Source organism: Muntiacus reevesi, chromosome 9, assembly GCF_963930625.1.
Source record: "Muntiacus reevesi chromosome 9, mMunRee1.1, whole genome shotgun sequence".
NCBI classification, from domain to species: Eukaryota; Metazoa; Chordata; class Mammalia; order Artiodactyla; family Cervidae; genus Muntiacus; species Muntiacus reevesi.
The window spans coordinates 14,815,303-14,833,403 of record NC_089257.1 but is presented as its reverse complement, the minus strand read 5'-3'; the positions used below and the strand labels follow the sequence as shown (position 1 = coordinate 14,833,403).

At 45.9% G+C, this 18,101-nt stretch overlaps 1 pseudogene; it reads left to right on the top strand.

Moving 5' to 3' along the window:
* The first annotated feature begins 4,857 nt into the window (after positions 1–4,857).
* Positions 4,858–16,436, top strand: LOC136175733 (protein enabled homolog pseudogene; annotated as a pseudogene).
* The last annotated feature ends 1,665 nt before the right edge of the window (positions 16,437–18,101 follow it).

Genomic DNA, 18,101 nt, shown 5'->3' with positions numbered 1-18,101 from the left:
CGAGGCCCGACGGGACAACAGCAGGGCCGGGCGGGTGTCGTCACTTCCGGGGGGCGGAGCGGGCGGGCAGGTGGGGAAGCCCCGAGAGGTCGAGGGTGGCCGGATCCTGCGTTGTGAGGCGTCCACCGAGTCAGCTGGAGACCAGGTGCGCAGGGAGGGAGCCGAGGGAGAAGAAGCTAGGGGAAGTCTGCCGACTCTGTCTGAGGAAACCTTTGCGTGGCCCGCTAGGACGCCCCAAGGGGCGGTGCCATTTTTCCCGGCGGCCTCGCGGCAGGGGGCGGGGCCGGGTTTGTTTCCATTTTGAAAACGCCGGCGCGGTTCGCGGGTCTCAGACTGCCGCGAGGGGCGAGGACCTGGGAGGCCCGGCAGACGGGCGCCCTCTACTGGGTTTCGAGCGTGCGGTCACCTCTCAGTGCGTCGTCGTGTCTGTCAGTGAATCTCCGCTGTCTCCTTTTATTCACCCTTAAGCGACCCTTGGGATGGGGTGGCGGGTGATGGGGGCGGGGGCAGTGAAGGGCAGAGTGCCCTTTTGCGTCGGAATTTTTCCGAGAGACTGTATACGTGTATTTTTGTATAGTGAACCGCAATGTATTCAGGTAAACATTGATGTTGCTCCCTGCTGGAATTACCTAAATGCTGCTCACTTTCATAGGTGAAAGGAATTTGCCGTTTCTTCCATTTGTGATTTGGGTGTTTGGAAGATACTCCGACTTCAGTCGTGTGTAGGGTAGAGAAGGGGGCTTACCCAGTGGCTCAGCGGTAAAGAATCCACCTGCAATGCAAGGAGGGAAGGGTTCCATCCCTGGGTTGGGAAGATCCCCTGGAGGAGGTCATGGCAACCCATTCCAGTGTTCTTGCCTGGAGAATTCTCTGGACAGAAGATCCTGGTTTGCTGCAGTCCATGGGGTCACAATGGCGTAAGTCCCTGGGGTAAGGTCCACCTTACCTGCTTGCTGAGAAATCTGTATGCAGGTCAAGAAGCAGCAGTTAGAACTGGCCGTGGAACAACAGACTGGTTCCAAATTGGGAAAGGAAGAAAGGAATAGGTCAGGGCTGTGTATTGTCATCCAGCTTATTTAACTTACATGCAAAGTACATCATGCGAAATTCCGGGCTGGATGAAGCACAAGCTAGAATCAAGATTGCTGGAAGAAATATCAATAAACTCATATATGCGGATGACACCACCCTTATGGCAGAAAGTGAAAATGAGGTAAAGAGCCTTTTGATGAAAATGAAACAGGAGAGTGAAAAAGTTGGCTTAAAACTCAGCATTCAGAAAATGAAGCTCATGGCATCTGGTCCCATCCCTTCATGGCAAATAGATAGGGAAACAATGGAAACAGTGACAGACTTTATTTTTGGGGGCTCCAAAATCACTGCAGATGGTGACTGCAGCCATGAAATGAAAAGATGCTTGCTCCTTGGAAGAAAAGCTATGACCTACCTAGACAGCATATTAAAAAGCAGAGACGATTCTTTGCCAACAAAGGTCCGTCTAGTCAAGGTTATGGTTTTTCCAGTAGTCATGTATGGATGTGAGAGTTGGACTATAAAGAAAGCTGAGTGCTGAAGAATTGATGCTTTTAAATTGTAGTGTTGGAGAAGACTCTTGAGAGTCCCTTGGACAGCAAGGAGATCCACCCAGTCCATCCTAAAGGAAATCAGTCCTGAATATTCATTGGAAGGACTGATGCTGAAACTGAAATACCAATACTTTGGCCACCTGATGTGCAGAACTGACTCATTGGATAAGACCCTGATGCTGGGAAAGACTGAAGGAAGGAGGAGAAGGGGACGACAGAGGATAAGATGGTTGGATGGCATGACTGATTCAGTGGACATGAGTTTTAGCAAACTCCAGGAGTTGGTGATGGTCAGGGAAGCCTGGCATGCTGCAGTCCATCGTGTCGCAAAGAGTCAGACATGACAACTGAGTTGAACTGATGGGGTCCCAAGAGTCAGACACAAGTGAACACAGCGCAGGGTAGGGTAGGTGTTTGATTTTGGGGGAGAATAGTCCTTTGCAGGGGGAAAAGGTGTTTTTTCCCCTACTAGTTAGCATTTGTTAAGCACTTCTGTTGTTTCTTGTTATTACCAGTGACTGCAACTCTTCACTGGCATTCTGTGTTTCATTCCTCTAACTACTCTCCACTGTTTTTCCAGCCCACTCCTGCTAGTGAAATGGAGCAGGACCCTATGGTCCTTACCATATCCTCCGACTCTGTCCTCTGCCTGCCTGCCTTTTGACTGTGGAAAACTTTAGTCATAGAATAAGCTTAATCAGAGAAGTGAGAAATGCAGAAACAAAGGAAAACAGTCAAAGGAGACTAAATAATAATGTAGTCGTTAAGCATAGTCAAGGACCTTTAGTTCTTTCTCAAGGGCTATAGATACTATCCTGAGCCATATCCTGTGAGCTGTCTTACAGATACTAAAGCACCAGGTGGAGAAGTTAACGACATGATGATAGACTGTACCCAGGACGTGAGTTGTCACAAATCCAAGAATTGGCCACAAAGAAATGAGAACAAAGGGACCCTGGAACTGAAGATTAACTGTACTGAAAATAATCTAGGTGATGCTGGTCAGACCACTGATGACCAATCTGCAGATGACTGTTGGGGATGATGTGCTGCTGCTGCATATAGCCCCCAACCTCTGTCTGTGAAAGCTCTCACCCCATTTCCTGTGGAGGGGCTGGGGGGAGTCGGCCTTTGGACAGATGTCTGCCACCCTCCCCCACAGTTGCCAGCATCTGAAATAAAGCAAACTTTCCTTGCTGCCAACCTGGACTGCTTGTTGGCTTTTGAGCGGTGAGCAGCCGGACCTCACAAACTCCTTTCAGTAACACCAGGACACCTACTGTAGCAGTGCAATCCCTCCATCCCACCTGCAGTTCTTTAACTGCCTCAGTGCCCTTCACTTCTTGCTCTTCAAATCTGTTTGCCAGGGGACTGAAAAGAGTCTTGGGAAACGAATTTGCTTTGGGGAAGAAGGAACCTGTTTCAGTCTAATGCCATGGGATCTACCTGTAGTGGCAGGGGGAGCATTCTGGGTGCAGTGTGATTTATCTCCCTCCCCACCCTCACTGGACTTAACTCAGGCCTATAGAGGCAGAATGGGGGACTAGAATGAAAAAGAGACCAAGTTCCTTACCAATACTATGAACCATTAGGGGCTCACAGGTGTTGCACTGGGACTGCTCTCACGGAGAGAGCCACCAGCTCCCCCGCCACCACCTCCCTTCCCAGCCAAATGAATGAACCCAGAGCAGTTTTGCCCATTTAAAGGCTTTCCAGAAATCTGGTGATCAAAGGGGTGGAATGAGTACCTGGCAAGAGCTGGGGTCTAGTGTAGCAGGGGTGGTCCCCAAAAGGGACTGGAGCCTATCCAGTACAGCATCTCTTTCTCTGGAGGAAGAGAGTATTTTAATCCCTTAAAAAAAAATTCAAGTATAGTTGATTTATAATGTGTTAGTTTCTCATATGCAGCAAAGTGATTCAGTTATACGCAGGAAAAGTGAAAGTGTGAGTTGCTCAGTCGTGTCCAACTCTGCAACTCCATGGACTGTAACCCGCCAGGCTTCTCTGTCCTTGGAATTTCCAGTCAGAAATACTGGAGTGGGTAGCCATAACTTTCTCCAGAGGATCTTCCTGACCCAGGAACTGAACCCAGGTCTCTGGCATTGCAGGCAGATCCTTTACCATCTGAACCAGCAGGGAAGCCCATTATGTGTATGTATATATATATATATATATATGTAATTATTCTTTTCTGCTATGGTTTAACACAGGATACTGAATATAGTTCCCTGTGTTATACAGTAAGACATTGTTGTTTATTAGCAATTTTAAACAGTTGATAGAGTACTTGAACAATTTACAAATGGATTATTTCAGAAGCAGATTATTTCATGAATATAGAGATGCCCTGAGGATTATTTCATGAATATAGAGATCCCCTGAGAACCCTCAGAAATGTTTGAGGGACTCTTCAGCAGGGACTGAGAATCTGCCTGAGTAGGTGGGGGCAGAAGTCAGTAGGATTTGTTCACTTTTTTAATGTAACTGTGCTTTTACCCATGGGATGGGGAAACCTGAGTTTTGTGCTGTATGGTAAGAATTTTCTATTGCTGATTAACAGATTACCACAGATTTAGTGACTGAAACAATACTCTCATCTCACAGTTCTATAGAAGTCCAACAAGGGTCTCATGAAGCTAATACCATGATGTCTGTAGGGCTGTATTCTTTCTGGAGAAAAGAAGAGAATCTCCTTTCTTGTCTTTTCCAGCTTCTAGAGGTCAGCACATTCCTTGGCTGTCGATACTCTTCTTTCATCTTCAAAGCCAGCAATGTCATCTCTGTCTCTGATCTCCAAGAAAGATTCTCTGCATCTAAGGACTCATATGGTTAGGTTGAACTCACGCAGATAATCCAAAGTAATCTCTGCATCTCTAAATACATAAACTTAATCACATCTGCAAGGTTCCTTTTGCCACGTCAGGTAGCATAATCACAGGTTCCAGGGGTTAAGGTGTGGACATCTTTCTTGGGAGGGGACATTATTTATGATTTATATCATAAATTATATCATGTTCTAATTTCGTTCTCGTCACATCCCTTGTGAAGTAGCTTATCCCTGTAAGGTAGATGACTTTTCTGAGGCACCTGTTAAAAATATAGTTTCCGTCTATTGGCATTACTTTAAGCTAGAATTCAGTCTTAGCATTGCTCACTAATAAGGACAACCAGATATAAAGTGCCTCCTCCTGAGATGTTATATGGGAGACCTCTTGTTTATGTCAGTGACCTCTTTCTCGATCCAGAGACTCAAAGCCTTTGATCTTACACTATGGCCATTGGGCACTTCCAACAAGAAATGCGCTTGGGGGTGTCAGCCAGGACCCAGGAGGACTCTGAGGGACTGCCACTGTCGCCCCCGGGATTCAGGTACTGACTGAGGTTTGGAAAGGTGGGTCCCTATAGGCTCAACTCCAGCCCGCATGGACGGCCCCTACCCTGTAATACTTCCCACACCTAAAGAAGTTGTCCTACCATCCCCCTTGGTTCCCCCTTTTATCCTTCCTGTCTCCTCTTCTTGGTTGTGCCCTGGCTTGTACCCACCACCAGTCAAGAAAAGAATTGAAATGGGCATACGCTCAAGGCCAGTTGACAGGTGCAAGTTATGTAACTATAGGCTCTGTTGTGCATATCTTCCCATAATTCAGTCTGTTATAGTCAGATGTATGTATATACAGAATATCACTGAACCCTTAGTGGGCTCCTAGCTGCCTGAGTTTACTTGAGGAAGCCCCTGTGGTTGGTTTGTATCCACTCTGTGCCCAGGGTGCACATGCAGGAGTTGGAAAAGTCTCTGTGGTTGTTTTTGTAGCATATCTGTGAGCTCTCCTGGTGTGTCTGGGATGGGGTTTAGAGATCAGCTTGCATCCTGTTGGCTAGGCTAGCCACCCCTGTTGCTCATGCCTAACTGTCTGATATAAAATGAAAGACGCATTACCTCTAAGGCATCTTTTGTTCTTTTGGCTGCACTCCCGGGCTGGCAGGCTCCTAGCCCCCCAACCAGGGATTGAACCTGGGCCCTCGGCAGTGAAAGCATGGAGTCCTAACCACTGGACCACCAGGGAATCCCCTGTAAGGCAGTTTTAAACAACTTTCTTTCTCTTTTTTTATGTAATTTTTTTTTTTAATTTATTTTTTGGCTGTGCTGAGTCTTTCCTCCTGTGTGGGCTTTCTCTAGTTGCGGTGCTCGGGCTTCTCATTGGAGTGGCTTCTCTTGTTTCAGAGCATGGGCTCCAGGGCACACCGGCTTCAGTTGTGGTTCTTGGCTGTAGAGCGCAGGCTCAGTAGTTGTGGCACATGGGCTTAGTTGTTCTGAGGCACATGGAATCGTCCCAGACCAGGGATCGAATCAGTGTCCCCTGCCCTTCAAGGCAGACTCTTAACCACTGGACCACCAAGGAAGCCCCTCAACTTTCTTAAGATAGTCTTCACATACCGTAAAATCCCTGCCTCAAAATTGTGCCATTCAATGATTTTGGTATATTCATGTAACAGTCACCATAGCTTCATTTGGGAACATTTTTATCACCCCTAAAAGTCATTGACCGTTTCTGCCTCCTCAGCCCTTGGAAACTACTAATCTACTAATGTTTCTATAGATTTAGCTATACTACATTTATGTATTTCCCCTGGCAATCTTGATGCTAGCTTGTAACTCATCCAGCCCGGCATTTCACACGATGTGCTCTGCATGTTAGTTAAACAAACAGGATGACGATAAACAGCCTTGACGTACTCCTTTCTCAATTCTGAATCAGTCAGTTGTTCCATACAAGGTTCTAACTGTTGCTTCTAAAGAACCTCTGGGTAAGGGTGAAGAATGAGAGGAAAAAGCTGGCTTAAACTCAGTATTAAAAAAACTAAGATCATGGCATCAGGTCTCATCACTTCATGACACATAGAAGGGAAAAGGTGGAAGCAGTGACAGATTTCCTCTTCTTGGGCTCTAAAATCACTGTGGATAGTGACTGCAGCCATGAATTAGAAGACAGTTGCTTCTTGGCAGGAGAGCTGTGACAAACCTGGATAATGTATTGAAAAGCAAAGACATCACTTTGCTGACCAAGGTCCATGTAGTTGAAAGGTTGTTGCTAAAACCATGAAAGACACCAGGATTCTTGGCCTCCGGAGGAGAAGAATTCAATCCAGGGCCAGAGATGAGGCTTGATCGCTCAGAGCTTTTGTGTAATAAAGTTTTATTAAAGTATATTCTGACATAGACAGCAGAAGGGGGCAGAAAGAGTGCCCCCCCCCCCCCCAATCTTTAGCTGGATGTTATACAGCTGCTAGCAGTCTGCTAATTAAAGAAAGGAAGTGTCTCAAAACTCAGAGAATGGCATCAGGCCCCTCACCCACAAGATGCATTTTGAAATAACCTTGTCACTTGGTGAGTCATCCTGGGCCATAAAACCCTTGACATGAATCTTGAAGAAAGGCAGATTTCCATACAAATCTATCATTTCATTAACATAGATTAGGAGAACAATGTATGAGTGGAACATACTGGTTTGTCAAGTTGATTTTGAGCCTTTAGGCAGAACAGGAACTAACTTGAAGACAGATTCTGGGGTAAATACATAGCACATTAACATAGCTTAAGACAAACATTTCCATAAGAAAAACGCATTGGTTAGCTCAAGGTTTGAGAAAAGTTAAGTTCAGGTGGAACCAGGTGTCATTATGGGCACACAGAATTTTAAGAGAACCCTCTTTTTTAATTTGTATAGAGAAAGGGAAAAAAAAGTAACACTAGTGTATTTCCTCATGCTGCTTAAGAGAGAGATAAAAAATGTCTGACGCTTGCAGCCTACTTCCTCCGTTTGGAGACCCCTGGCCTTCCTGCCTGTTACCCTCTCATAGTCAAGGCTATGATCTCTCCAGCAGTCATGTACGGATGTGAGAAATGGATTGTAAAGAAGGCTGAGCACCGAAGAATTGATGCTTTTGAACTGAGGTTCTGGAGAGACTCTTGAGTTCCCTGGACAGGAAGAAGATCAAACGAGTCAATCTTAAAGGAAATCAACCCTGAATACTCCTTGGAAGGACTGATACTGAAGCTGAAGCTTCAATCCTTTTGTCACCTGATGTGAAGAGCTGACTCATTGGAAAAGACCCTAAAGGTGGGAATGATTGAAGGCTGGAGAAGAGTGCAACAGAGGATGAGATGGTTGGATGGTATCACTGATTCAGTGGACAGGAACTTGGGCAAACTCCAGGAGATGGTAAGGGACAGGGAGGCCTGGTGTGCTGCAGTCCATGGGGTCTTGAAAAGTCACACTTGACAACTGAACAACATTATTTATGTATACACGTACATACACACACATCAGTTGCTGGATATTTGGGTTATTTGCACTTTTTGGCTCTTATAAATAATGCTGCTACGAACATATGAAGTATTCTTATAAATATATTTAATTCATATTGTGGCAGGCAGAATAATGCCCCCCCCTCCACCAATATGTCTACTTCCTTATCCCTGGTACCTGTAACCTTACATGGCAGGACTTTGTACTGTATATGAGTACAGTACAGATCTAGAGATGGAAAGGTGAGCCTGGATAATGCAAGTGGGTCCTGTCTAATCACATAGTCCTTAAAAAGAGAGAACCCTTCCCTGCTGAGGTCAGAAAGAGATGAGAGGATCGAAGAAATGTCAGTTATATGAAATGACTGGCATGTAAAGGTGGAGAAAGGGGTCCATGGGCAATGAGTGTGGTCAGTCTCCAGAGGCTACAAAAAGCAGACACAGATTCTCTCCTCGAGTCTCCAGAAAGGAATGAAACCCTGCACACCCTGATGTTGGCTCACTGAGTTTTGCTCTTAGCTAAAGGGAGCTGCCTGGCCTGTGGTTATGCCCCCTGCTTCCAATGATGGTCAGTGTGGGGAGTGTGAAGGTCTCACCCCCTGGGTTGGATCTGGAATGACCCTGAAGGACCATCTTCATTCCAGAGCAGTGAGTGGAAATATCTGAGGCTTCAGCTTCTCTTCCTGCTCAGTCCTGCCTCTCTCTGTCCCTTCAAGGTGCTCATTCTGACAGCACTCTCCAGCAAACATCCTGCATGCAGATCTCTGCCTCCGAATGTCTCCTTGGGGAATCCTGCAGGAGACGTTCACTCACACATCAGCTCTTTTCTGAGGATGAGCAGCCAGCTGGGAACCAGCAGGGAAAAAGTAGTTGCAAAGGGAGAATCTTTTCTAAATTCCAAAATTGATGATGCAGTACTGGAAAGAACCTCAGCTGGGCAGTAGCAGACTGGGGTTCAAGGTCTAGTTCTGTCCCAGCTCACCTCTTGTCACTTTGGAGGTCCCCCCAAGTCACTTGAGTCCCCCAAGATCAGACAGAGATCTCGGTTACTTAGGAGAGGGTCTTGTACTCATTGATCAAGCTCTTTCCTGGCACTGAAGCTCTAGCGTCTGGTCTGAAAGTCAGAGGCTGGATCTTCAGCTTCATCTCTCCTTAATTTCAAAGCTCAGAACTGAGCCCACCCCAGGTGCTCCCAGGGTCTGAGGACTGGCGTGTCCTCCCTGAGTCAAAATTGACTCCAGAGTCACACAACCTGCGACCTTTGTGCCACTTAGCACAGACAATGATAATTTCTTAGGTACTTGTCTATCACAATGTTTTCCATACACTGCATTTTCTCACTCCTATGATGTATACTTAAAATTTTTTATGCATAAAAAAACAATAAAAAAGATTAAAAATTTTGTTACATAGTGAATGACTTAACAGAAAAATTAATAAAATACTTAAAAAATAATAATGTGTCACACAATCCACATGCCTATTTAATGTAGTCATGTTTCTTTTTTTTTTTTTTCCCAAAAAAAGTAGTTGTTCTTTCAATATGGTGAAGTGGAAAGGCCTTGAGCTTACCTCTTCTCATGGACACACCAAAATCACAACTAACTGCTGGACAGCCATCGATAAAAAAAGGCCGGAACCTGCCAAAACAGATCGTCTGCATCTAAAGGCATAAAGAAGAAGCCACCGTGAGAGGGTAGGAGGGGTGTACCTGCAAGATAATCAACCCCTTGTCACCCCCGTGGGTGACCCACCCACTGAAGAATAATTATATTACAGAGGCTCTCCCACAGGAGTGAGCGTCCTGAGGCCCACGTCAGGCTTCCTGACCCGGGGTTCAGGCATCGGGAAGAGGAGCCCCCCAGAGCATTAGGATTTGAAGGCAAGCAGGGCTTAATTGCAGAAGCGCCACAGGGCTGGGGGAGACAAAGACTTAACTCTTAAAGGGATTGCACAAAATCTCTGTGCCAGGATTGAGGATAGAAGCAGTGATTCCACAGGAGCCTGGAGCAGACCTGCCTGCTGGTCTTGGAAGGTTTCCTGGGGTGGTGGGGTGCCGCTGTGGCTCCTGCTGTGTTCCAAAACCTGGTGGCAGATGTTTGGGGATGATTCTTCTGCATGAACGCTCCTTGAGGCCAGCATCTTGTCTGGGTCCTTAGCAGCAACACCTGACCCCACTCAGCAGCCTGTAGGCTTCAGAGCTGGATGCCTCCTTAGGCCAGACGACTAACTGGGCAGGGATATGGCTCCGCCTATTAGCAGACAAGTTGCTGAAAGACTTCCTGATCCCAGCCACCTCTGGACACACCCCCGGACACCATCCTGCCCACCACAGAACCAGGACGCAGCTCCACCCACCCATCAGCAGGCATCAGCTCTTTCCACCAGGAAGCCTACAGAAGCTTCTAGACCTGCCTCTCACCCACCAGGGGGTAGAAACCAGAAGGAAGAAAACTACAGTTCAGCAGCCTGTAATCTGCAAATGCAGGCTAGACTCTGCCCTGGGACCGCTGGCCCCTGGCCCTTGGGTGATGAGAGAGGAGGGCACTGATGCGACCCATAGGACGTCTCCTACTGAAGGCTGCTTCTCCAAAGTTGAGAAACACAACTAACCCAAAGTGAGGTGGCAGGGGAATCTCTTTCAGATAAAGGATCAAGATAAAACTGCAGAAAAACCAAGTGATGTGGAGATAGTCTACTGGAGAAAGTTCAGAGTAGCAGTTGTAAAGGTGAGCCAAGAACTAGGGAGAAAAATGGATGCACAGATCCATAAGTTAGAAGGATTTTTTAAACAAAGAGAAAGTATAAAGAACAACCAAAACAATGGAACAATACAATAAATGGAATGAAAACACACTGGAAGGAATCAATAGTAGAGTAAATGAAGCAGAGCAGATTAATGAGCTGGAAGACAGAGTAGGGGAAATCACTATTGAGAAGCAGAAAACAGAAAGGAATGAGGACAGTTTAGGGAACCTCTGGACTGACAGTAAGCACCCTAAGATTCACATTATAGGGGTCTCAGAATGAGAAGAGAGCAAAAGGGCCTGAGAAAATATTTGAAGAGATAATAGCTGAAAACTCCCCTAACTTGGGAAAGGAAACAGTCACCCAAGTCCAGGAAACACAGGGAGTTCCAAACTGGATAAACCCACAGAATACACCATGACACTGTAATCTAAATGACCACAATTAAAACTAGAAGATATTCAAAGCAACAGGGGAAAAGCAATCAGTAACATACAAGGGGACCCCCATAAGGTTATCAGCTGGCTTTTCAGCAAAAACTGCAGAGGAGAAGGGAGTGACATATGTTTAAAATAAAAACTAAACAGTATCTGTCAGGGAAGAGCTGCTGTAAGGGCTTAAGATGGTGCCAGTAAAAAGTGGGTGCCAGCTGGTGGTTCTGCTGGGTTCAGCTGAGCTCAGATATATCATCATACAGGCAACAACACATTCGGAGTGGTGGGCAGGAAGATTCTGGACCAGCATCAGGTCGTGATAAATTGTATTGTTCCTAAAGGGTTGAAGTACAATAGAGCTACAGAGATCTTCCATCCAGGGCGGGACACTAGACAGGCGTACAGTCTCAACTTTGGCAGCAAAGAGGAGGCCAGTGTCTTCGCAAGTGCCCTGATGCACGCCTTGCTGCTGCTGCTGCTGCTAAGTCGCTTCAGTCGTGTCTGACTCTTTGCGACCCCATAGACGGCAGCCCACCAGGCTCCCCCATCCTTGGGATTCTTTAGGCAAGAACACTGGAGTGGGTTGCCATTTCCTTCTCCAATGCGTGAAAGTGAAGTCGCTCAGTCCTGTCCAACTCTTAGCAACCCCATGGACTGCAGCCCACCAGGCTCCTCCATCCACGTGATTTTCCAGGCAAGAGTACTGGATTGGGGTGCCACTGCCTTCTCCAGATGCATGCCTTAGAAGTGTTGAATTCATAGAAACAGGGCCAACGTTGCTTCCGCAGAATTCCCAACTACCTGCCCAAGTTCACAGTGGCCCATAACAATTTGGAAATTCAAAGAAGGCAGCTACAAGCCCAGCTACCGTAATAGGAGCTGGCGTGGGAAAGGCTGGCGAGAGGAAGAAAGAAAAGGGCAAGATTGAAGAAGGAGAGGCTGGGGAGGGAGTGACTGAAACAGGAGCAGCTGGAGAGAGAGAAGAGGGAACGTGGGGATCACCTGGAGCAGGAGAGAGAGCGGGAGAGGCTGGAGAGACTGGACCTGGAGAGCGGAGGGTAACAGCGGCAGGAGCAGCTAGAGAGGGCGTGAGAGCAGAGAATATCAAATGCCGCCGCCTCTGCCTCTGTGGAGAGTCCTCTGCTTCGGAGCCAGGCTTGCAGGCAGCCTCTCAGGGCGTTGCCCCGCCTGCACCCCCAACCACCCCTCCACCCCCCCCACCAGGTCCTGCCCAGGCATCAGCTGCACCCCCTCCTCCCCCAGGGTCCCCTCCACCCACTCCTCTTCCGTGCTCAGGGCCTCCACCTCCCCCACCACCCCTTCCTAATCAAGTACCCCCTTCTCCTCCACTCCCTCTTCCTGCTCTTCCCCTCCCTGCATCTGGATTTTTTTTTCTTTCAGGGATTCACGTCTGAAGACAATTGCCCTTCAACTGGACTTGCAGCTGCAGTTGCTGGCGCAAAACTTAGCAAAGTGTCGTGGATGGAGAATGCTTCTTTCCAAGCGGAGAAGTTTGGTGTGAATTCGGCCTCATCTAAAGGAGATAACGGGTCTTGGAAATGAACCCTTCCTCTAAAGGCTACTGATTTAGTAAAAGAAATGAGTGCCTTGCTGGCCAGGAGGAAAAGAAATGCTGAAAGGGGATCCACAGTAGAAAGAGAACAAAAGGAGGACAAAACCGAAGATTCAGAACCTGTGACTCCTAAGGCCTCTTCAATAAGTACGCATGAACCGACAAGAAAACCTTGGGAAAGAACAAATACAACCAATGGCAGCACGCCATCTGTTGTTTGCAGATATGATTCTCCAAAGAAAAATCAGATCTTTTTGACCACAGGCCCTATGATTCATTCCACAGACCAAACTGCACCCTGGTCACAGGGCAATGCCAGCAGAGTCCAGACAGAGCGCCCGGACTAGGACAGAGGAAGCAGGACAGTTTAGATGAAATGAGAAAAGAATTCAGCCAAAAGAAAAGCTCATTGATGCAATCAAGCCAGAAGTGAGCAAGTCAAATGCTGCCTAGGGAAACAAACTAAGGAGAGAGAGGACTTTAGTCTGGAGAGAAACAAAAAACACCCTGCAATGAAACCTTTACATTTTGTGAGCTGTAAGATGATAGAGACAATCAGTTGGAAAGGAGGGAAAAACCAACCTACTTACATACTTTGAAAGCCTTCAGATATTACTACTCTGGATGTTTCTCTCCCAGTTTGCTGCTTTTTTTTTCCCCTGACCTTTATAGCAAGATGGCGGAGAAGGCAATGGCACCCTATTCTAGTGCTCTTGCCTGGAAAATCCCGTGGACGGAGGAGCCCGGTGGGCTGCAGTCCATGGGGTTGCTAAGAGTCAGACACGACTGAGCGACTTTACTTTCACTTTTCACTTTCTTGCATTGGAGAAGGAAATGGCAATCCACTCCAGTGTTCCTGCCTGGAGAATCCCAGGGACGGGGGAACCTGGTGGGCTGCCGTCTCTGGGATCACACAGAGTCGGACATGACTGAAGCGACTTAGCAGCAGCAGCAGCATAGCAAGATGGAAGACAATCGTATGGGAGTTCCTGTATCAGTTATGCAGAAAATTCGAAACCTATCAGGTGAGATCACCGTGCAGTGAAATATTTTCATGTCAAGGTAAAATCGCACATTTTCCATAATCCATTGCTAAAATAAAGAAGAGAGGGCTTCCCTGCTGGCTCAGTGGTTAAGAATCCGCCTGCCAATGCAGGAGATGGGTTCTATCCCTGATTTGGGAAGATCCCACCTGCTGTGGATCAACTAAGCCCATGTGCCACAACTACTGAAGCCCGCGTACCCTAGAGCCCTTGCTCCGTAACAAGAGAAACCACTGCAGCGAGAAGCTCCAGCGCTGCAACTCGAGTTAAACCCTGCTCGCTGCAACTAGAGAAAAGCTTGAGCAGCAACAGAGACCCAGCACAGTAAAAAATAATAAATTATTTTTTTAAAAAGAGAAAGACTTGAGAAGTTTTTTTCAGAGAATGTTGGTGAAGAATTTAGCAAGTTCCAACCACAACAAACAGTAGCCCCCACCTGCTGCAACTGGAAAAAGCCCACACACGGCAGCGAATACCCAGCACAGTCAGAAATAAATAACTAAATAAATTAAAAATTTTTAAGCAAATTATGCTATTGTATTGTAAGTGTTTCAGTTTGTCTTCCTATCATATTTGATGTTGCAATAATAATTAAGATCAGCTCTATGTAGGCTAAGATCATAAAATACAGAGTAAGTGGAACTGTATATGCTTTCAGAGGGTGATATTTATAAGAAAGTGTCCTAAAAATGATTTGTCCAGAGTGAGGAATTTTAGAATGATAGGCAGTCTCTCAAGTTTAGTCCTCATGCAATTTCATAGATTCAGGCATAAAATTCATCCAGAATTAAAAGATTTAGATGCCTTCCTAAATTATTGCAGTGCTTTACCAAATCTATGACTCCTACAAATATGAACCAGTGGTCAAATGTAAAGCAGTATATTGTAGGTTTGGGACTTCCCTGCTGGTCCAGTGGTTAAGCCTTGCAATGCAGGGGACTAGGGTTCAGTCCCTGATCTGGGAGCTAAGATCCCATCTAAGTCACAACTATTGAACTCGAGCACCTCAACTAGGAAGTCTACCACTGCAACTAAAGATCCTGCCTGATGCAATGGAGACCTGATGCAGCAAAACAAATAAATAAAAATAAAGTGTTTAAAAGTATGTTGTAGATTCATTGTAAGTGTTCAACCTTTTTTAGATTTATGCATGTGGACATGTTTATAATGTAATTACAACCACCACAAAATTAGCTTTTTAAACTGCACACCGTAGTGCATGTCATACTAATATGTAGTGACCTTTTCAAGGCCTTGTCATTGTTTAGTTGCTTAAGTCACGTCTGACTCTTTGCAACCCCATGGACTGCAGCACGCCAGGCTCCTCTGTCCTCCACTACCTCCCAGAGTTTGCTCAAATTCACGTCCATTGAGTCGGTGATGCTGTCTAACCACCTCATCCTCTGCCACCCCTTTCTCCTTTCTCCTTTTCCCTTCAGTTTTTCCCAGGATCAGTCTTTTCCAATGAATCAGCTCTTCTGATTTTAGACTATAGAGTGGTTGCAAAAATAGTGTTATACAAAGGGTTTCTGTACACTATTAATCCCTAATGTTAACATTTAACATAACCATAGTACAGTTACAAAAAATAGAATTAAAAATGGTACAAAACTATAAACCAGGTGTTGGCAAGCTTTTACTGTAAAAGGCAAGATAGTAACTATTTTAGATATTTGCCACTACTTTGTAACTCCAGCATTATAGCACAAAAATAGCCATAGACAATATGTAGCAAATGAGAGTATATCCAATCAAACTTTATTTCAAGGACAGGTGGCAGACCAGATGAGATCCATGGGCTGTGTAGTGGGCTAACACCTGCGGAGCTGCTTTTAGATTTTAAGTTGAAATACTAGTAACGATGACAGCAGTTAAGTTCACAGAAATCACTAGATAAAGGGAAAACAATGAGGGGCTGTGCATGCTTTTCTTTTAATAAATAAAAGGAGACTTAGATGGTAAGAGAAGGAACTGGCTACTCTCCTTACCACCATGTGTGTGCCTGTAGGCGTGCAAGCATGATTGTGTGGGCGCTCAGGTGTGTGTGTGTAATCCATTCTCTTTTCTTTGAAGCTTCTAAGATTAAAACAGGAGAAATCCTGTATGCTGCAAAGATAGAGTTTTTTTGAAAATTTAGGCAGTCAGAAATTTTCCAGGCCCTTCATTTTGATTTATGCTTGATTTGTTTTGCGCCTTATTTGCAGGCAGCAAGTGTCAATCAAAGCTGAAGATTGTGCACGAATGTTCTTTTGCTCTGGGTGTACTTCCTTTTTAGAGTTTTTGGCTCTCTGCTGTTTTTATCATACTGTTTCATTTAAATTTCCTACATGCCACCTTCATTTGTGCAGTTGAAGTAAAATTGCAATAAGAAAATATGGTTGTTAAATTGATGGAACATTCTCATTTCCCAGGAATCCAGGAATTATTGGGTTTTTCCCTATTTTTATCCGTATTTTATTTTTACCTGTTCCCATCACATCTGTAGTTACCCAAACCAGTCAACTGTGTAAGATCAATTTAGTGGGAAACAGACTCTCATTTATGAAAGAATGTGCTGAGTCTTGGAAGAAAACATTGGTCTTACGAGGATCTCAATCTGGAATCCACAAATGCTAGTAAGTCAACTCTTAAATGTTTTAAAGTTAAACCCACGCTGACATCATGGGAAATCCACTGAGAAATGTTTTTCTAGGCTGAACACCTGTTTCCCCTCAGCCTCCCCCAACAGAGCGTGTACGTGTCATGACCATGCGTGCTCAGCCGTGTCCAACTCTTTGTGACGCCCTGGACTCTGGCCCGCCAGGCTGCTCTGTCCACGTGGGATTCTCCAGGCAAGAATACTGGGGCACGGATGCCATTTCCTTCCCCAGGGATTCTTCCCGACCTGGAGATCAAACCCAAGTCTCTTGCGCCTTCTGCATTGGCAGGTGGGTCCTTCACACACTGAGCCACCTGGGAATCCCAGTGTATATGTTAATTATCTTCATTTTACACTCACTGCTCTCCCACTAGTGTATGAAGATCACCTCAACTGTGTGTGTTGCATTCTGAATGTTCCTAGTTATGTATTAACTGCAAAAGATTTTCTGGGTTAACCTGTCACTTGAATTCTTTAGCTACTATTGAAGATGAAGTCCAAAGAACTCTTTTTTTGCCCCCTAAGAACTCTTAAATGACATTCCTCTGGGGGCGGTTATTTTATAGAAATTAGCAACCAGCACCTGTAACTGTGCTGATCCCATGTGGGAGACAACTTGTAAAACTAAAGAATCATTTGATGCAACAGCCAACTCAGTGACTCAAAACCGAAGGTTAAGTTTAAACAAAACTAGAGGATGAAAGGCAATCCCGAGGGAACTCATTCTAAGCAATCAATCATTGTGCCTCTGTGTGTGCGTTGTGTGTGTGGAAGGCACTAGGCGATTGCTTTGGGACAGGCTGGCAGGTCCCAGACAGCTCTCCTTTTTGGGAGATAGTGATCTGAGGGAGCAGAATCTGGCAAGAGGCCAGTAAAAAGCAGCAGTAAAGAGCTGGGGGCATTTATATTCCACTCCCTCTGGAGTCAAGGCTTCCCTGGTGGCTCAGCGATGAAGAATCCACCTGCAGTGCAGGAGCTGCAGGAGACCTGAGCTTGATCCCTGGGTTGGGAAGATCCCCTGGAGGAGGGCACGGCAACCCACTCCAGTACTCTTGCCTGGAGGATCCCGTGGGCAGAGGAGCCTGGGGGGCTACAGTCCATAGGGTCGCAAAGTGTAGGACACAGCTGAAGCGACTTAGCACGCACAGTGGAGTCAAGCCTGCAACTTGGGGAATTCCCTGGCCGTCCAGTGGTTAGGACTCACCTCTCTCACTGCCAAGGGCTGGGGTTCACGTACCAGCATCATAGGCTTGTGGGACTTCTTCAGGACACGTAAGATGGAAACAGAAAGCTTACACACCACAGGAAAGGAGTCGTCTCACTTGATTCTGGTGAAGCAGTTCAGCTGTCTCTCACACTGCAGGCACACAAGGAAAGTTCCGCCTGGGGTCCAGGGCAGCTGATCAGGCAGTGCTTCTGCTGTCTCCTACTGGAGCATCCTTGCTGGCCTCAAATTGAGCCTGGGACTGTACCGGTTATGTAAATTTCATCACGGAGATTCTTACATCTTTGGATGATGGTTTTCATGTAACTTTTCGAAGTCCACAGCTAACATCTTTAAACCGTTTCCAAGTTGCATTTGCTCCTTTTATTTTATTTTATTATTATTATTATTATTATTATTTTTTTTGCGTTTGCTCCTTTTAAACTTCAACCTGCAGCTCTCTTCTCACATCTCCGTAGATGCTGAAGAAAGACCTGGTATCTCAGCGAGTCCTCTGAATCACAGTTTTTGACAGTGAGCTGTCTCATTTTTCCTCTTATTTTCAACA